Raw genomic sequence first — 22,159 nt, 5'->3', positions numbered from 1 at the left:
TCATTGTACACTGCTCTACATCCTACTGACCTCTATACACTGCAATACATAATACTAACCTCTGTACACTGCCCTATCTACTACTGACCTCTGGAGGCTTGCTAGTTAACTAACAAAGAAAAAAAGGCTGCAACACCCTGATGATCTTCTCTCTCTTCCGTATTGTCATTGTAGATCTCTACCGCTCAAAGGTTGCCTACCCCACCTTTAACTGAATTAATATGCCCGGGGGCAAAACGGGATTGAATGCCCAGTCACAGGACCCCTTTCTGTCTCATGATCAGGAGAAAATAAAGAATGTCAATATTCAAATTTTACACATTCCTGGAATGGACTCAGAAGTAGTGGGTGCTGCAACAACAGCCAGCTGGAGACTGGAGACATCCCAGGTCAATGTACATATTTCCACACCACAGATTGTAAAGAATCAACCAAAAGTTTTATTTAAGAATGATCACATCTCAGTGGACAAATTGCAATATTTTGGAGCCATGCAGAACCTCTTCAGCAGGCATGTGAAGAAGGGGTCCAGAAATGTTGCACTTTGTCCACTGTGATATGGGCATTCTTAAACTTTCAGACAATACTTGTTAATCTATGGCGTGTTAGCAATTATGTACATTGATTTATGATCAGGAGTCAGGCCTGCTGGCTCCCATTCATTACTAGAGAGCGGGAGCTGTCTTTGACAGCTCAGTTACTGTGCTGGGAGTGTGCATTGAGTGCACTCTCAGCATATCAACCTTAGTCCCCTATGGACACATACTGTATGTATTATGTGGACAATAAGAGGTTAAAGGCTAACTTCTTTCTTACCATGTTACATGTTTCACCCATATTTATGGTGTACCATGTAACACGGTGCCAAGATCCCAACCAACCTGCCCCACCCCATCCTTCTGGAATCACAGGGTTCTTCTTCCCAATGGTTCCTGTGAATTTTTGATCTTGGCTCAGAGGCTTGTGAATGAATAAACTAAAAGTCCTGTCTGCAATCATAATTGAGACTTGTATTTTTAATGGAACACAGTTGCAGTTCATTGACACCTTCTGCAACCCTGTAGCTGAAGGTCCATATCGTAGTGCGGAGTAGCCTGTAGTAGAAGTTTGCAGGAACATGTGCATTGCAATTGGGATCCACTGATCATGGTTGCATTGCTTTGCAGGATTAAAAAAAAAAATAATAAATGCACATTTTTTTCCTTAAAATATAGAAGCATTTGTTATCATTTTTGTAAAAGGTGGACTTAATGTGTTACTAAACCCAGGAGTCTGCATTCACTATATCTGGTCTCCCAGGTCTACACAGAACATGGAAATGACATTATTTTAGTAAATATAAACTGGAAAAAAGGAGAAAAAAAGTCCCACAAATAAAAACAACACTTCAACTTCTTCAATAGCTTTTACTTAAATGAAGAGATAAATCTTCTTTAAGTGTATCCACTGATATAGAGAGAGGATTGACCAACTACAAGTACAAGCTCACCTAAGAATAATGTCGGGTGTTGGAATCCAAGACCGATAGCGTTTGTAAATCACAAGGCTAAGCCAGATCAAGATACATTCCACTGGAGATCCGATAGATAAAACGCTTTTATTAAAGTTTTTACGTGTTTTAGAGCAAACATTGCTTTCTCTTTGGGAGTACAAAATATAAACTAACAAACAGCTTTAGCCACTTCTGGACCGGAAGGATTTTCCCCCTTAATGACCAGGCCATAGTTTGCGATTCGGCACTGCGTTAATTTAACGGACAATTGCATGGACCTGCGACGCTGTACCCAAATAAAATTGATGTCCTTTTTTTCCCCACAAGTAGAGGTTTCTTCGGTGGTATTTGATCACCTGTGTGATTTTTATTTTTTGCGCTATAAACAAAAAAAGAGCGACAATTCTGAAAAAAAAAAAAACAACAATATTTTTCACATTCTGCTTTATAACATTCCCAAAAAAAAAATTAAATTAAGCGTATTTTGATTGGTTTGCACAAAAGTTATCGCGTCTACTAACTACGGGAAAGATTTATGTAATTTTTATTGTGTTTTTTTTTTACTAGTAATGGTGGCGATCTGCGATTTTTAGCAGGACTGCAACATTGCTGCGGACAGATCGGACCCCTGACTGACATTTGAGTGACATTACTACAGTAATCAGTGCTAAAAATATGCACTGTTACTGTAATAATGACACTGGCAGGGAAGGGGTTAACACAGTAAGTGATCAAGGGGTTAATTGTGTACCTAGGGGCGTGGCTTGTGAAATGATCACAGAGACCTGTGTTCCTATATAGAAGGATCACAGGAGCTCTGTGATCATTCCAGGGAGAAGAACGGTCGGCTGTGTTTACAACAGCTGACCGTTCTCTCTCAGCGGGGAGCGATCGCAGGTGTCAGGCGGCAATCAGAGCTGCCAGCCCCGTGCATCGGCATCCCCGCTGTGGAGTGGAGGAGGAAGCACGGCGCTGGCGGCGCACGCTCGCCCCCTAGCTGCAGGTGCGAGCGACGTATACCTAGGTTGGTTTGCGCAGGAGGACCGCTCTGCCACAGTATAACTGCCACGGGCGGTCAGGAAGTGGTTAAGCTCATAAAACACCAACAACATACCCAGTGCTTAATTACACCAGTGATGTCTAGTTACACCAGACATCTCTGTTAAGCCTACCTTTGCTTGAAATCTTCATATACTAAACTCTTCAAAATTTCTTCTGTTCTATTTCAAAGGTTGCTTTATGCATTAAAATACCTCCTTAGGCAGGTCATGGATGGTTTGAATCTCAGTTGGTTCAGCAGTAACCGGCCAAGATTCGAACTGTGTATGGGCAGGCTGAATGTACCAAGTTGATTGATCAACCAACTTGGGTACAACCAGCCTACTGGCTCCTATAGCCTCTAGCATTAATCACTGTCTTTTCCCATCGGGGACAGCTTCCCTCCCACCAGGAGAAAACAATGGCTCCATGGCAGAGGTACCCCTGTCAACACTGTCTGTGTTGATGAGGGAATCAAGTGAAAATTTGCACCGTGTATTGGCAGCCTTAGACCCAGTTTGTCTAGACAGCATGGTTACCTGCTGACTTGGCACCATCTACAGACAGCTTAACTCTTTATTAAGACACAGAAGTTGAATCCTTTGCAATTCTACTTCAGATAATTGAGTAGTACTGCCCCCTTGAGGGTTGCTTGTAGTTGTATGTTTTTCTGTGCTGCTTTGACCCTGTAAACCGTCCAGCCCTCCTGACACTCTAGGTTCAGACATGTTGTGTATACCTTTAAATGACACACTGACACAATGCAGATCGGCAGACATGGGAGTAAGTCACACATATGGAAGTCACAAGCAAGTCTCAAGTCTTAACCTTCAAGTCTCAAGCGAGTCCCAAGTTACTGTGGCGAAAAGCAAGCAAGTCAAGTCGAGTCCCTGCTAGAAGTCAAGCAAATCAAGTCAAGTCATTTATTTTGGTCAAGTCACAAATCAAGTCAAAATACTGATCTACCCCAAATTTCACCTTTAAATCAAGTAAAAGTCAGTGGTCATGAAAGGTTTTGTTTTATTTTCAACATTAACAAAACTGCTTAGTGCTTTTTTCTTGGCACATTAAAGAAGCACTTTGAATGCCCAAACAGCTCAAAATCCTTCGTCCGGTCATGTTTTAACACCACAGTCACTAAAAACATGTTGGGTATTTCCATTGTTAAACAGCCAGTGTCCTAAAAATCAGAACACACTGAGGTGTTTTAAGTGACTGTGGTGTCAAAAACATAACAGGCACATTCATTTTGCTTTAACACTTCTTGAGAAAATGCAAATATTTAATAACTTAAAAAAGTAAAGTCATTTCGAGTCATATGTCTCAAGTCAAAGTCAAGTCTCAAGTCATGAATACCAAGTCAAAGTCAAGTCGAGTCTTTTATTAACTTTAGTCAAGCAAGTCTCAAGTCCTCAAACTGGTCATGTGACTCAAGTCCCCCACCTCTGCAGATCAGTTTTAACTCTTTAGATTTGTTTTACTCAAAAAGAAGGCTTAAAGGAAGTATTAATCAACTGGACCCTGGGTAACAGTCAAGGCTCAGTTGAAATAACGCTAAAGAACAGTTAAACCACTAGTTATAGTAACAAGTAAATACACCAATATACACAGTATTTTACTGTAAGTAGATGAATCTCTAAGGAAGCTATAAATTGCTATAAGAAATACTCCTGCTTAAGGGGTACCCCGGGCTGTCCTATAGAACCTGTATCTCAATGAAAGATGAGGTAGTCTAGATACCAGTAATGTGTCCCCTTTAAGAGCAATGAGATAGCAACATCCAGAATGCAAGGCCTTGCTATTATCTTCACAAGCAGTTGGAGCTCAAAGAACAAATGATTCCCAAGTGTAGCAATGCAAGATAGTTGGTTCTGATTAATCATGATCCACTAACTAATTTTAGTGTAGAATGTCTGTGTTCAGTGTTTAGGAAAATGGTAGCAACTGATAGCTGGACTTTGAGCAGGAGCTCTCTCACCAATCCTGATGTCCCTCTTATGAGTTTTGGAAGAACAGGTAAAGGCAACTCTCCATGCTGTGAGGCACTGAGATGGCTGCACTCTGCTGATTTAGTGAGTCCCGCTGACTCAACTCAATCAGCGATGCTGCAGGGATTTCACGCGGTGTAGCGAGTGTCATGGGTCCCGCCCCCTACCCACCTTCAAGTAGCATCCTTTGGTTCCACCCCCCTACCCACCTCCCGGTACCGCTCCTTTTAGAGAAAACAGAACCAACTATCATTTTGTGGTGCTAAGTAATTTTTATGGATGCTAAGGATAATATGAAAAGCAGTAAAATAGATCTCCTGCAGCCGGCAACAATAGGTCCCCCAAGCAACAATGAATCCCTCAAGCAACAATAAACCCCCAACAACAACAGATCCCCCAACAACAATAGACCCCCCACTATCAACAACAGATCTCCTAACAGCCAGCATTAATAGACCCTCCAGCAGCCAGTCACAATAGACCCCTCACTCAACAGTAGATCCCTCCCAGCAACAATTGACCCCCAAAAAATGATGACGCCCCAGAAAAAATAGACCCCTCCCTCAACAATACATCCCAAGCAACAATAGATCCTCCAGCAGCCAGGTTCAATGGATCCTCCAGAACACCATTAGATACATGCAGTGCTGGAAGTGCGTTTCCCCACTTTCCCGCTAAAAAAAAGCCCTGCTTAAAGGGCAACATTAAACATACACAATTCCATTAAATAACATGCTTAGTGGATGTCCTTAACCTGCATGTGAAGTGGTGCACCCAGGGCTGAGACAAGGGGTGGGCAGGAGAGGGGCCTGCCCTGGGCATAATGGTTTATTGCAGGGATGGGGACACTCTGACCCTAACCCTAAAGGAATTGGGGGGGGGGGGGGAATTTGGCATCTTTGGCCAGGGCACTGGATGATTTTGTCCCGACACTGGATGCACTTGATGTACTAAAGAAAAAGTGACATATAAAAACAATATTGTTCCTAGATGAAGATGACTTCTCTTACCTGCTTCTGTTTTTAAGCAAAACAGTGGAGGGACCCCAGTGATGTCATGGACCACATATCAGAGTCTGGAATTTCCTTCAATTAGGATGTATGATGTTATAAGAACCCACGCTGATGATCCTCTCCTGCAAGATGCTAGCCGTCACTGGCGACTCCTTGGCTGCCTACTGAATATCAAAAAATTGGCCTGTGATGCTGGCTAAGGCCATTGACCAAATATGTCAATGACCAGGATGTTTGCTGGCTTCTTTCAATTTGAAACAAGCTGGTAGATGGGCAGCCATAAACTCATTAACCACTTGCTGACCGCCACCCGAATATATACGGCGGCGGTCAGCCCCTCCCAGGCAAAGTGACGTACCGGTACGTCACTAGCCTGGGAGCGAATAGGGGGCGAGCGCGCCCCTGGAGTCACAAGATCCAATCTAATTAAAATTTGGAGGGATACACTTTTTTTTAACCTTATTGTATCTTGTGGCTTCCTTGGGGCACCTCAAAAATCCATCTTGTCATAGAGGATTGGAGTTTATATTATGATTAGGATGTGGGGCCCCCACTTTGTGCCTACGGCTGCCCAAAGCTATAGGATTTGGTCTAGCAATCACTATGATGATAGAGACAATCATTTTCAGCATGTCTGACATGCAGTATTAGGAAGAAAGGAAGTTCAAATGTTAACTGGATATATTTGGTATTTAATTTCTTGTTCTCATCCAGGTAGGAGTTGAATTTCTAGACTGAAATATTTTTAGTTCGAATTCTTTACAGTATTTTCTGAACTTTGAAGAAAGAGCCGATAATTTACAGCTGGTTCAGTACACGAAAAGTGCCGTCTTTAAATCTTCAGTCAGCGCATTGTCTGCAGTGTCTAGCAGGTAAATTAAATTGGGCGCACAGTATGTTCCATCTCTTTGGCAGTTCAATGTTCAATATAGAAAGTATAATTATTTATTTGTTACTTTTTTATGTAGCTGGAACCTATTCAGATATATTTACTGAGAATTTATCATCAATTTGCTTCAGTTTATGTTGTTGCAGTACTTACTGTATTATGGAATGTATGCCAGCAAATACAGTGCCTTGAAAAAGTATTCATACCCCTTGACATTTTTCACATTTTGTCATGTTACAACTAAAGACGTAAATGTATTTTATTGGGATTTTATGTGATAGCCCAACACAATGTGGTGCATACAGTAATTGTGAAGTGGAAGGAAAATGATAAAGGGTTTCAAACTTTTTTAACAAATAAATATGTGAAAAGTGTGGCATGCATTTGTATTCAGCCCCCCTGAGTCAATACTTTGTAGAACCACCTTTCGCTGCAATTACAGCTGCAAGTCTTTTTGGGGATGTCTCTACCAGCTTTGCACATCTAGAGAGTGACATTTTTGCCCATTCTTCTTTGCAAAAAAGCTCAAGCTCTGTCAGATTGGATGGAGAGCATCTGTGAACAGTCATTTTCAAGTCCTGCCACAGATTCTTAATTGGATTCGGATCTGGACTTTGACTGGGCTATTCTAACACATGTACATGCTTTGATCTAAACGATTCCATCGTTGTCCTGATGGAAGGTGAACCTCCGCCCCAGTCTCAAGTCTTTTGCAGACTTTAACAGGTTTTCTTCTAAGATTGCCCTGTATTCGGCTCCATCCATCTTCCTATCAACTCTGACCAGCTTCCCAATCCCTGCTGAAGAAAAGCATCCCCACAACATGATGCTGCCACCACCATGTTTCACAGTGGGGATGGTGTGTTCAGGGTGATTTGCAGTGTTAGTTTTCCGCCACACATAACGTTTTGCTTTTAGGCCAAAAACATAAATTTTGGTCTCTTCTGACCAGAGCACCTTCTTCCACATATTGGCGTGTCCCCCACATGGCTTCTCGCAAACTGTATAAGGGACTTCTTATGGGTTTCTTTCAACGTTGGCTTTTTTTTTGGCACTCTTCCATAAAGGCCAGATTTTTGGAGTGCACGATTAATAGTTGTCCTGTGGACAGATCTTCCAACCTGAGCTGTGGATCTCTGAAGCTCCTCCAGAGTTACCAATGATCCTCTTGGCTGCTTCTCTAATTAATGCTCTCTTTGCATGGCCTGTCAGTTTAGGTGGACAGCCATGTCTTGGTAGGTTTGCATTTGTGCCATACTCTTTCCATTTTTGGATAATGGATTGAACTGTGCTGCGTGAGATGTTCAAACCTTGGGATATTTTTTATAACCTAACCCTGTTTTATTGTCTCCATAACTTTATACCTGACCTATCTGGTGTGTTCCTTGGCCTTCATGGTGCTGTTTGTTCACTAATGCTCTCTAACAAACCTATGAGGGCTTCACAGAACAGATGTATTTATACTGAGATTAAATTACACACAGGTGTAACTCTGTGACTGCTCCAAAAAACAATAAGGTGTGACCACCCTCCTCCTGCGCTTGGTATCCAGGCCCCTCGACCACACTCCTCCCGGGACTCACAACTGGCTTCTTAGATGGCTTAGGTCTTGCTGCCCATAACGGACTGGGGTAGTCCACCGGTACTGAAAGCAAAGAAACAAAAAAGGGCGCACCGACCTAGCGCATTATCCTCAATAGAAGGCTTTATTAAAGTAACATTAAAAAATGGCTACTCACAGACGTAGATAAAATAAATCATATCAAGCTCAATTGCTCAAACGTCCGGGTGTAGTCCATACAATCGTTCATAACTGATGAGTTGACGGCTGACGCGTTTCGAGGCCCAGCCTCTTCCTCAGAGCCACTGTGTCATGGCTTTCTCCTTGGTTTATGTAGTGATGTACTGATCCAGTCCCTACCCCTAAGTGGGAGTGTCTCTTCCCCCGGGGGAGTGGCTAGAGTACTACAGCTCTTCCTCTCATGACCTCACTTATTAGTGGTATATAGTGACATAAATCAATCATGCTGATACAAAACAATGCTAAACATATATGCTAAAAATGTATATGTATACATATAGTTAAAATCATGTGCATGAAAATAGGATTAAAATGTAATATAATAAAAGTAAAAACCATATACATAAAAAACCATATACATAAAAACTACCATGAGCAGATATCACAGACTGATGGAGTTGCTTGCTGAGTGCATATAGAGACACTGTAGGGGCTCCCTGAACTGACAATGGAGGGCAGCTAATGTGATCACTATTGGTAATACTCCCCATAATTTTCCTTTTTTACCTTTGCTGGTCTGCTGTGGTCTGGGCCATAGTCTCACCCACTCCTCTCCATACAATCCCCAAATTCTTTCATCATACAGGAGAGGGAGGGGGGGCGTGGAGAAGATCTGCACCAAACAGGGGGAGTCAAAACGGGGGTGGGGAGCCGATCGATCATTATACACCGGCTCCCGGCTCCGTAGAATGCTAATAGAGGGAGGACTCATGCGGAATATGGAGCCGATCGGTCATTACATGCCGATCACCGGCTCCGTGGAACGCACGCCGTTACATGGCTTCCGGGTTACCGCGATGCGTTCCAGCTGTCGTCACTTCCGCTAACATCACTTCCGCTGACGTCACTTCCCATGAATGGAGATGCTACGTACAGCGAGGTAGTTCGTCTCCATGGTGACCCTCCCTGGCCCTCCATTGGTCCAACGAGCACCAGCACCGCCCCTACTGCACAGCACCATATCCTAATAGATTACATATGAACGATTCCAGTAATCCTATATTTTAGCCTCAATTGTAGCACTGTCCCTTATTCTAGGACCTCCACCCTTAATATGGAACCATTTAAAACCACAATACGTCTCTACAGTACTAATAGTAAGAGGAAGCAAGTAAAATATACATATATCCATATACAATCCTCTCGAGTCCATTAGAGACGTATTGTGGTTTTAAATGGTTCCATATTAAGGGTGGAGGTCCTAGAATAAGGGACAGTGCTACAATTGAGGCTAAAATATAGGATTACTGGAATCGTTCATATGTAATCTATTAGGATATGGTGCTGTGCAGTAGGGGCGGTGCTGGTGCTCGTTGGACCAATGGAGGGCCAGGGAGGGTCACCATGGAGATGAACTACCTCGCTGTACGTAGCATCTCCATTCATGGGAAGTGACGTCAGCGGAAGTGATGTTAGCGGAAGTGACGACAGCTGGAACGCATCGCGGTAACCCGGAAGCCATGTAACGGCGTGCGTTCCACGGAGCCGGTGATCGGCATGTAATGACCGATCGGCTCCATATTCCGCATGAGTCCTCCCTCTATTAGCATTCTACGGAGCCGGGAGCCGGTGTATAATGATCGATCGGCTCCCCACCCCCGTTTTGACTCCCCCTGTTTGGTGCAGATCTTCTCCACGCCCCCCCTCCCTCTCCTGTATGATGAAAGAATTTGGGGATTGTATGGAGAGGAGTGGGTGAGACTATGGCCCAGACCACAGCAGACCAGCAAAGGTAAAAAAGGAAAATTATGGGGAGTATTACCAATAGTGATCACATTAGCTGCCCTCCATTGTCAGTTCAGGGAGCCCCTACAGTGTCTCTATATGCACTCAGCAAGCAACTCCATCAGTCTGTGATATCTGCTCATGGTAGTTTTTATGTATATGGTTTTTACTTTTATTATATTACATTTTAATCCTATTTTCATGCACATGATTTTAACTATATGTATACATATACATTTTTAGCATATATGTTTAGCATTGTTTTGTATCAGCATGATTGATTTATGTCACTATATACCACTAATAAGTGAGGTCATGAGAGGAAGAGCTGTAGTACTCTAGCCACTCCCCCGGGGGAAGAGACACTCCCACTTAGGGGTAGGGACTGGATCAGTACATCACTACATAAACCAAGGAGAAAGCCATGACACAGTGGCTCTGAGGAAGAGGCTGGGCCTCGAAACGCGTCAGCCGTCAACTCATCAGTTATGAACGATTGTATGGACTACACCCGGACGTTTGAGCAATTGAGCTTGATATGATTTATTTTATCTACGTCTGTGAGTAGCCATTTTTTAATGTTACTTTAATAAAGCCTTCTATTGAGGATAATGCGCTAGGTCGGTGCGCCCTTTTTTGTTTCTTTGCTTTCAGTAACTCTGTGACTCTATTTAGTAATTAGGTGTTTTCTGAAGGCAATTGGTTAAACCAGATTTTAGCTAGGGGTATCAGAGTAAAGGGGGCTCAATACAAATGCAAACCACACTTTTCAGATATTTATTTGTAAAATATTTTGAAAACCCTTTTCATTTTCCTTCCACTTCACAATTATGTGCCACTTTGTGTTGGTCTATCACATAAAATCCCAATAAAATACATTTACGTTTTTTGTTGTAACATGACATAGGGTATGAATACTTTTTCAAGGCACTGTAATTTATATTGTGTTTTTACAATTTAAAAGAAATTCCAAAAAACTCTTATAATTTAGATTCAAAACACTTTACAGTGACCCTGTAATACAAGTTCAAATGAAATAATAAAAAAAAAAGAATGGCAGATGGTTGTTTCAAGGTTCATAAAAATGTAACGTTTATAAAGATATAGCAACAGAAAGGTAAAGGCAGCCAATGCGTTTGGGAAACCAAAAATCCACCTTCATCAGGGTCTAGAAAAAAAGTCAGAAAGTTTCCTATAGGACTCAATGTAAAATAACGTGTTTTCTATTAAGGAAAACAAATTAGAGTGGTTCTAAAGTCAAAATGTTTTTTTTTTTACCTTAATGCATTCTCTACATTAAAATGAAAAACCTTTCAATTGCAGCTTCGCCACAAGTCCATTCTAGATCCTAGGCTCTGCCTGTCTGCTGCAGCTCTTCTCTTCCTGTATTTAATGGATGATCCGATGGCGGCGGGAGTCATTGTCAGTCAAATCTAGATGTGAGAGCTGGGGGCGAGGCTGAGCTGCACTGTGTGGATCTATGGATGCAAACAGCCCAGCTCGGGAGTGAGTCTGCACAGGTGCCACCATAGCACACAGCTTGCTATGGGCGCACACTCAGAATAGGAGGGGCAGAGTGTGCCAACAGGGGACCCGAGACAAGGAGTTAAGGAACCCCTGTATGCAATATTCTTGCACAGAGCAAGCAAATATAATATATTTTATATGTTATGTGTAGCACCCTCTTAGATAGGTGCTAGGTTAAAATGATTGCTATGCTCCATCTGCTTATCAGGGGAGCCTAATCTGTTAGTTATGCCTGTTACATGTGTCCAGGTGTGAGTCACTTGGTCTAAGGGAGTGTCCCCACTGTATCCAATAGGGGAGCCTGTTGGACAGGGGAGGAAACCTGGCCAGTGGCAAACAGGCTTTTGTGGCAGTCCCAGTGGGAGGGCACCACTGTAGTGCATCCTTGGATTGACCATAAAAGCCAAGGGCACATGTGACAGGGGGTTTTTGGCGGGAAGCAGAGTCCCAGGAGAAGGGTAACGGCTGTCTCTCCTCCTGCTGTCTGAGGAAGGTGGTCACTGGCAGTCGGCCTAGTGAGCCAGGTGGGGAGCTGAGCCTGAAGGATCCTTGAAAGCTGATTGTGGAGCTGCTGGCAGAGTCATCTGGGAAAAACAGTGTCTGTGAGTACCAGGGGGCTTGCCAAGGGGTTTGCCCAGGAAGGGGGACCACTCCAGAGAAGTCAGAGGATAGAAGGTCAGCTCACAACTACAGTTAGCAAGAGTAAAGGGGGTGCCAAGTAGAACCCTGAAGAGTGGGGGTAAAGGGAGTACTAAGCGGGGCCCTGAAGAGTAATTCATTATACAGTTTGCTTATCTAGTACTTCACTACAGTGGTAAGGTGAAGCAGCGGCCTTGCCACACTCAACATAGCTAGAAGTCCTCAAGTTGTGCATAGTTAATCCAGTTGGAGTATCCCACTCATCCCTTCTCCCATTCCAAGTTCTAAAATAAAAACAACGAAAACCAAATCCTCTGGACTGTTTCCTGACTGAGCCAAACACTTAAAGCACTAAGAATTGATAAGTTGTTGCTATGGGTAACCCAGGGGAATCCGCTTCACCCAGATCCCAAGGGAGTAGTGCTACATATGAAAAAAAAAAAACAGCCTTTAGTATCACTTTAAAGTGGTTGTAAACCTCTGGAATGAAAAATAAACAATGCATATCCTACTATAGTGTATGCTTGCTTTAATCCAAAGCACCTAGGGTGATTTCTGGCTACTGTCTCCTTCCTGTGATATCTGTATAAGTCACCTCCGACAGTTTTTGCCGATGGAAAAGGATCCTGGAGACTGGCCTTGTTTCCCCTCCAGCACACAGCAAGTGATTGACAGCCTCAGCTGTGCATGTTTTCCTATCAGACTGTGTAGGGGGGGGGGGGTGTTCATTCCTTCCACTCGGTAGTATCAATATTCCCATCACACACTTTCCTGGATAAGGCTTTAGGAGTAGAGGGTTCTGTAGCAACAACCAGCTGGAACCATCACAGATCAAATATACATATTTGCCAGCACACCACGAATTGTCAATTATGTCCAATTATTTATTGAGGAATGATCACATCACAGAAGGCAATGTTGTAGAGCTGTTCAGGACCCCTTCATTAGGCATGTGTCATTGCATGCCTGATGAAGGGGTCCTGCGCGACACGGAAATGTTGCACTATGTCTTCTGTGATGTGATCATTCTTCAATAAAGATTTGGACGTAATTTACGATCCGTGGTGTGCAGGAATTTATGTACATTCCCCCCACTCAGATCTCAGATTATACTCAGCTCTTTGATCTATGATGTACAGTGATAAAATGCTAGATCCCTGCTCTCTAAAGCCCTCTAAAGCTCAAATGCTGGACTTTGAATAGCTGTACAGAAGAGATTGCTGCAGATAAACAGGTACAACTGATCCAGGAGGATTTGTTTTATATCCGTGTATCACCTGAGTCCAGCCACTTCATTGGATACATGTAAGAGTTTACAACTACTTTAGTGACCGCAATCCACATGTATTGGAAATAGAGATCATTAAGGCTCTTTTCCTAACAGAGTTCTTATTGAAGTCCATACAGAGTTCTTATTGAAGTGCATCCTATAAGAAGCCTGGTTTCAAAGTTGCTCCAGATTTTGCTTGCTCCAGTTTAGATAAATTCATCCTATTGTATTGTATAGCTTTGCTTTGATGGGACCAGGCAAGGTCTGAAGACCAGTGGTCTTGAAGTTCAGAATGTACATAATGACTCTGGATGATACCTAAACTAGGATGGTTTCATCCTTCGGAAGAGATCTCTGTAAGAGGTAATACATATCTGGATGTTATAGTGACACATTACTTTGCATGCATGCACTTGACTTGATAAAATATCGGATGCTAAGTCTGCTTTATGCAAAGTAGAGCTCCTGTTGTGTCACAAGCAGTTTTTTTTGTAACTTAGGTCTATTCTGGTTCATCATGTTGACAAAAAAGAGCAGCTGCACGCAGGCCCTTCATTTCCAATTCCTCAACACGTGTGTGAATGTTGGATGCATGGGGACCCCATGCACAGTAGTGTTGAAGAAGGTTTTAAGTGCATGCAGATTTTTTAACTTTCTGCAGTCAATTTACATGCATAAGTACTTAGAGCATTTCTTCCTATTTTAACATGCATTGAAACAAAAATGTGCAAAATCCACAGTCTGTTCTCCTAAAACCATGGAAATACAGAAATGAGCACCAGACCAAAATCGTATAAAAGAGCATAAGATAATTTAAATGTTGGTAAAAAAAAAAAGGAATATAAAAACATCCGACACGTTTTAGTGGCAACTCCACTTCATCAGAGCTCAACACAGGCTAAAACTTGGATGGACTTCACAGATCTAAATTTGAACCACTATTGAACTCTCCACATAGAGTGACAATTTGACAGCAATTAGCAAGTGGCCATAGAGCAACCGTTTGAGCTCCTGTTGGGGGCCCAGTGAGGAAGCCTTGCTGTTTGGGAATTGGCTCTGATGAAGAGGGGACCCCCTCAAAACGCATCAGCAATATAAGTCCAGGAGGTGTCTTCCCTACATCGGAATACAGTATGTGCAGAGGATAGGGTAATATGGATCGCTGCTGATGACTTGATATTTCTAGCAGTTTGTGAATACACATCTGTTTTACTACTTGAATTAAAGGATCTATAAAGGTAATGCGCCAGACTGGTGTGTCCAATTATTTTGTTTTGTCAGCATTCATTTGGGATTCCCCAGTCTCAAGAGGGCTGCAAAGTCTTTTGATTATATACCCTTGAACTGTGGATGAGTAAATCTCCATTGGTGCCGGAGCATTACTCTTGAGCACAGCAGGTTGTTTTTTTGGGGGGCCGCTTCGCCAGAGCCATTGAACTTGTATCAGAATAGAGGTACTGAGATGCCGAGAGCAGTTCCCTGTTGCGACTAAGCGTACTCCGCCCCTCTGGAGGTGATACAGAGGGTGGATGGCACAAAAAGGCACAAGCTACCAGCAGGCAGGGTAGAGCTTGCATGGGGGTCCTGTAGAACTGGAGCAGAGACTGATCATCATCCAGCAGAGAAAGTCCAGAGCAGGCTGAGGGTCAAACACAGGTAAGCAGACAATCCAGGTCACAGGCTGAGGGTCAAGGCACTGGAGACAGGAGGCAAGACTAGGTCATAAGCAGAAGGTCAAGGCACAGGAGACTGAAGGTGAATCCGGGTTGCAGGCAGAGGGTCAAACACAGAGACAAGTCCGTAAAACAAGCCAAGGTCGGGTCCAGGAGAAGAGCAGAGTAGGTCAGGGTCAATCCGGGTCACAGCAGGTAAATGATCAAACAGGAAACAGGAACTTAGGTACAGGAAGCTGAAAGACAAACCAGCAATTCCTCTGAGCACTTGCTCAGCTTTTATAGGCAGCCAGGAAGTCATGTGGTGCGTGTCATGTGATGGCCAGTCTGCAGCTGAAGGTTTCTCTGACAACTTGTTTGATTTTTGTCTTCATCTGACTACACTTGCAAGTCTTAAAGTTCCCAGCGTCTCTCCGGGGATTGTGAACACAGGCAGGAGTTAGGACGAAGGAGTCTTCTAACCTATTATCCATTATTGGCCATATACCGTTTAATATAGATTTAATTTAGTATACATCAGTACCAGATGCCATTTTGTGCACGCATGCTCAGTTGGAGCCTCGCGCATGCTCTGAAACGCGTTGTAGTTTCCCCTTGTCCTCTGGTGACGTCACGTGCCGAACGACGCTACGCTCTGTGTTGGTCCACCACGAGCCGTATTCAGAAGACGATGGTTAGCCAACATTCTCCCATTTCCCGCTGTCATCTTGACCGCTCTATTCTGGGACCCCAAGGCCCACGTTCGCAGGAAACTTGTCACCGGGCTTGCCGCCCTATAGGAGCCTTTATTGTTCAGCAAATATGTGAGTCTTCACTCGTCTACTTGTCTGAATCATTTTTTTAAAATACTGCACTTAGAGGCGCTTTTCTCTTTCTTTGTGTTTATCTTTGAGTATGTGAAGATGGTACAGCGCCAGTACCTTATCTTTGAGTATGTTGTTCTGTTATCATTAGAGCCTGTCCCCTGCCAGCAGGTTGCAAGGAAGGATCCTTACTCTCTGTGTAATAGAAGTGGAGTCTCTACAGAGGTCCAACACAATCACTGCTACGTAAGTCAGAGTTACAACTCTCCAAAGAGCATGGGGCATTGCAGAACTATAGATCATACTCAGCAGGGGGCATTTTGAATCTCTGTGGAGAGACCACTGCTTCGACAGGACAAAGATCATTTTCTACAGCAAGCTGGCAGGGGACAGGCTTTTCTATTCAAGCTGTGGCAGTTTTATAAAGAAAAAAAAAACCTGTAAGACTCTGCGTGCCTTTTGTTTCGACACACTTGGAATGTATTTGGCTGATTTTAAGTTGAAAGTTCAATTGAGCTTTAAAAAATGAAAGAGGTATTGTATATTATAGCCTGTATGCCATTCGCTTTACTGAGAGAATAGTGTCAATGAAATTATAGAGGTCCCTTTTGTTAACGTTGATGTATAATACTTTTATGAGAAATCCCGTCCTCCAATTCCAACTGCTTTTTCTTTATGGAAATGAAATAAAAATAATTACCGCCTGATGGGAACAAAGTAGAATGTCATCGTTCACAAAATACATCTTGTTGTTTCAAAAAGGCTGCATGTAAGTCGTAATAAAGATAGCGCTTGTTGTATTAAAATGAAGGTCACCCCTTATACTAAGCATGATTACTCAGGCTGCCCTTTACATTGTAAATGTATAAACAATTGTGAATTCAGATGAGATCTTGGGATAAGGACGCAGAAGCGAACGGTAAACAGCGAGAGATGAATCGAGTCCCTGGGGTGTTCACAATCTCCGTTAACTTGGTTTGAATATCGTACATGAATCATTATACCATCATAAGCCTTTTATATTTATTTTGTAATTTTGGCTGCGTTAAATTTTACTGTTAATGGAATTCTTTGGAGAGCCCGTTGTTATTGCTTCCTCAGTTTAATAACAAAAGAAAACGGCATATTTCATTTAAAATGATGACTTTGGTGTAATGTTTTGTAGGTGGAATGAGATGAAAGTATTTAATACCTTCATTTTCAAATATCAGATCTCTGCAAATGGCAAGAGCTCCTCTAAGCACAGTTTGCGTCTAAACTGCGACTCTAAAACAGGGATGAAAAAAAAAAAAAAAAACGCCCGCCGATGATTCAACTGAGTTTGTCTTTCTTTTCTTCATGTGTCAGTCATAATGATGCAAAAGAAACGGATACAGTCTAGTCTGCACCGACTCTCAGGGGTGGCAATAAATTGGCTGACAGCTATGACATAAGGAAGATAAATGCTAACAAAAAGCTTCCAACTTTTTGAAATTCCTCCACAAGCTTATGAATATAAGAGCCACTGGAACCCTAAAAACCCTTGTTGCTAAAAGAAATTTGAAATGACATTGTGGATATGTGTAGCACTTATCCTCGAAGGAGCCACTGATTTATGGATCCCCTGATTCAGGATGACAACGACCCTACTGGCAATGCCATACCCTCTGACACATCATGGCTAAATAAAGACATTTTATTTTGCGAAATACTCACCATAAAGCAACATACAGAATGGTAATTACGGATGACATTTTGTACAGCACCCCAAACTATGCGAGTAACTCGAGAAATGTCTTTGTACCCAAACCCTGAATCTATGAAGGTCCTAACTGAAGGAGCAGTACTGGAAGTTAATGTGTCCTTCAGGTTCTCAACACTCCTCCCATTGACCATAGTGTTGCCACCTCATCCCTTCCAGGACACATACGGTATTAACCCCTTTCAGACCGGAGGATTTGGCTGCTCAATGACCAGGCCCTATTTTGCGATTCGGCACTGCGTGACTTTAAAGGACAATTGACGTCCTTTTTTCCCCACAAATAGAGCTTTCTTTTGGTGGTATTTGATCACCTGTGCGATTTTTTTTTTTGCGCTATAAACAAAAAAAAAAAACAATATTTTTCACATTCTTTTATATGAAATTCTCAAAAAAAAATGTCAAAATCAAAATGTTTTAACATTTTAGGCCAATTTGTTTTCTGCTACATATTTCTGTTAAAAAATAATCACAATAAGCATATCTTGATTGGTTTGCGCAAAAGTTATTGCGTTTACTAACTACAGGAAAGATTTATTTCATTTTTATTGTTTTTTTCATTTTTTATTAGTAATGGCAGCAATGGGCAATTTTTTGTGGGACTGCGACATTGCGGCAGACAGATCGGACCCTTAACTGACATTTATGACACTTTTGGGGGTACCAGTGACATTACTACAGTAATCAGTGCTAAAAATATGCACTGTTAATGTAAAAATTACACTGGCAGGGAAGGGGTTAACAGTATTGGTGATCAAGGGGTTAAATGTGAACCTAGGGGCGTGATTCTAACTGTAGGGGGGGGCGTGGTTTGTGAAGTCATCACAGAGACATGTGATCATATAGCAGGATCACATGACATCTGTGATCACTTTAGGGAGAAGTACGGACGGCTGTGTTTACTTCCTTCTCTGTCAGCGGCGGGAGATCGCGAGTGACCGGCGACCATTGGAGCCGCCTGTCACACACACTAGCGCGATCGCCCCCTAGCTCCTCCCAGGCGAGCGCCTTACATGGACGGGACTTTGCCTGGGAGAGCCAGCCTGCCGCAGTACATCTGCGGCGGCTGGGGCTAAAGTGGTTAATTACACAGGTTCTGAGGCTAATATAATGCACATAAGGCACTAAGTGAGTTTAATTACCACCTTAATCAGCCACAGAACCTATGTAATTATTGTGTCCTGGCTTAAAGGGATGAGGTGGTAACCCTAATTGACCAGTGTACTATAAAACATTGGGGGCCAAAGTTTCTCTGTTAGAGCGCTCAGGTTTAAAGAATAACTAAAGGCAAAATTTTTGTTTTCGTTTTGGACAAAGTGGAGATGGATTAGAACTGTTGTCAGTTTTTATTGATCTCTGTGTTCCCCGTTAAAGAGATTCACCCTCTATACTGTATTTGTCCTGTTTAAAATTATCATTGAAAGTAAAAGAAATTCCCATGTTTTGGGTTGTCCCCAGAAAAGTAATAGAGGGGAAATTTCACAATAGGGATGGTGAGCTGGGGGTCCCTAAGGAATTCCCTTAATTTGCAGCGATTTCCTCTCATTTCCTGTTTGGCTATTGGACAGGAAGTGAAGGGGAAAAAATCTGACAGGAGTTAAAACCTCCCATATCCAAAATATCCCATATCCAAAATGGAAAAAAAAGTTTTGCCTATAGTTCTACTTTAAGTAGATGCCACATTATAGGGTGTAAATACCCCAACTGCATCCCCTGGCAAGGTGACGCTGTCCCTTAATGAAGTGGGTAAGGAAGCTGTGGCCCCCGGCCTCTCATCACTAGGTATTCTCTAGTTAAAGCAAAGCTCCAGGATCTAACTATCTATGCAATTACTATTCTTTCCCAAAATTCTCGTAAACTGCTGACACAGTTTAAATTATAGTGCCTTACTTTTCTTGTAATCTAAGAGTTTCAGCCCCAGTGACGTCACCTAAGGAAGTAAGTGCTTTCTCCTGGTGCCGGGAGGAGGGCTTACGCTCATTCTGTACATCACATCTGAGCCAGGAAAGAAGACTACATTTCCCATGATGCAAAGGGAAATGCAGGAAATGCGTCAACATGTGCCTTGAACTGGAGGAGGAGTGGAGGGCAGAGTTGGCACTGAGAGCAGCATCTGCTATTCTGAGAGGCAGCATGTGCAAATAGCTGGAGGAGGAGCAGAGGGCAGAGTTGGCAGCTGCATCTTCTATCCTGACAAGGAGCGTGTGCAAAGAACTGGAGGGGAAGAGGAGGGCGGAGTTGGCACTTAGAGCTGCATCTGCTACCCTGAGAGGCAGTGTGCGCAAAGAACTGGAGGGGGAGAGGAGGGCGAAGTTGGCATTGAGAGCTGCATCTGCTGCCCTGAGAGGCAGCGTGCCTAAAGAACTGGAGGGGGAGAGGAGGGTGGAGTTGTCATTGAGAGCTGCATCTGCTACCCTGAGAGGCAGCGTGCCTAAAGAACTGGAGGGGGAGAGGAGGGCGGAGTTGTCATTGAGAGATGCATCTGCTACCCTGAGAGGCAGTATGCATAAAGAACTGGAGGGGGAGAGGTGGGTGGAGTTGGCACGCAGAGCTGCATCTGCCACCCTGAGAGGCAGCGTGCGCAAAGAACTGGAGGGGGAGTGGAGGGTGGAGTTGGCACTCAGAGCGGAGTTGGAACCGATGGCTGTATCTGCTATGCACAGTTGGCAGATCAGACCAGGAGTCTCAGACTCCAGAGTCTGCCCACTAATGCAAGCAGGAACATAATTACATCTCTGCTCACTGTATAGAACTACAGCAGGGCAGAGACAAGACTAGTTGCCAGGGGGATACAGAGCATGGCGTCCACTGGTCTTACAAAATCGGAAGGAATCAAGCTATGATTCAAATAATGCACCCTGTATCTCTCAAAGATTACACACTGGGGAGAGAAACAAGCAGCTGTTAGTTTTTCAGGTGGACCTAATCGGACCATCCAGTCTCCTCTATGGAGCGGCAGATGTCAGCGGACACATCCGCTGGAAAATAGGATCACCACCCATCTGGCAGATCGGATCAGATGGAAACTGACAGGCGGTCCGTTTCCAACCAATTTACCCATAGAGGAGAATGGGACTGTGTTTGTGTCCATTCTTCACAGTGAGTGGATATGATCCTGTCATCTGCCTGCTCAGCAGGGATCAGCGGATCGATCTCCCGCTGAGCAAGCGGAATCGGTAGCATGGAGGCGCCCATGTAAAAGGACCCTTATATAGTGCATTTTTCATACTATAATTCATGCTATGCTAACTAGAGTAAAAACAAATGGATCCGAATCAATTCAGATTTTTCGTTATGTCGTTACGTTTTTTTTCGGATGTCTTAAACATTACTAAAAGGCCCAAACTATTGCATCCTGTCATCCAAATGAAACAAAGGAATCCAAATTAATTAGCTGTTTTCATTATAATTTATTTCGGATTTGTTGACATTTGTTACTATTGTCATTCAGAGATTTGTTTACATCCGAAATAATGAAAATTTAACCCGAATTTTGATTCGTAATAAAACAAATCACACATGTCTAGTGGCTACTGTATATCAGTGGAAAGGCTCACATAGAAACCAGCAGGATAAATACATGACCAGATTCCCTTGGCAGTTGACATAGGCTCACTCAAGGCGTGGAGTCTAAGCACTAACTGCCATTCACCAGAGCTCCTGATGGTGGAGCTGGGTTTTGCTGCATGTTAGTACCAGGTCACAGTCCACTAGGTGGTGAGCAAGCCAGTAGCAGTAGCAAATGTAACAGGTAGGGATCAAGCAGAAGCGTAGTTGCTAAACAAGACAAAGGTTGGTACCAAACAAAACACATATGTGCGTGCGCATCAGCTGTTGACACTGGCACCATATGCAGCAGCTGCACTAGTCCATTACTGCGTGATCTGCAGCTGTACCTGAGTTCTTGTATCTGATTCTGCTGTCTTCTGTGTTTGACCCGCCTTGCTCCTGACTTCGCTTGACCTTCCCTGACTTTGGCCTGTCTCTGGACTTTGCTCTGCCTTCTGCTTATCTGCCTGATGGATAAAACATGGGGAAATTTGTATGTATCGCAGAGATGTGCAGAATATGCTTTTTAATTATCCTGGCATACACTTTTAGAAAACGATTAAGTAACGTCTTTTCCAGCTTCTTCTTGAAGCAATATTAGAAATATCTCAGTATGTGGCCTGTCAGAGCAACCAAGGGCCCCTTGTGCTCGTTCAGGTTATAAGTGGTTGCCTGTCATTTTTCAAGAACCCTGAGAAGGGGATGACACATCTGTCTTTTTTGTGAAAGCAGGTTAGCAATGAATGCATGTCCTTATGCCTATGTAACATAAAGCCATTTAAGGAGCTGTACGTCTACACTATTATAAATATCACCTCCCGGCAATAGATCAGGCTCAACTGGAGCAGGTTTTATCCCTTTTAGAGGAACAATTTTTGGCCATCAGGTCATTTGGAGAGACACGGCGCTGGCAGGTTCAATAAATATTTGTAGTGAAAATTCAAGATTGACTGGCAATTTCCTTTCATCCTTAGTAATTATGTAAGTATGAAATTCGAGTTCAATTATGCACGC

Source organism: Pelophylax lessonae (assembly GCF_965119305.1).
Source record: "Pelophylax lessonae genome assembly, chromosome: 5".
Lineage (NCBI taxonomy): Eukaryota > Metazoa > Chordata > Amphibia > Anura > Ranidae > Pelophylax > Pelophylax lessonae.
The sequence above is the reverse complement of the archived record's forward strand: the minus strand, read 5'-3'. Positions refer to the sequence as shown.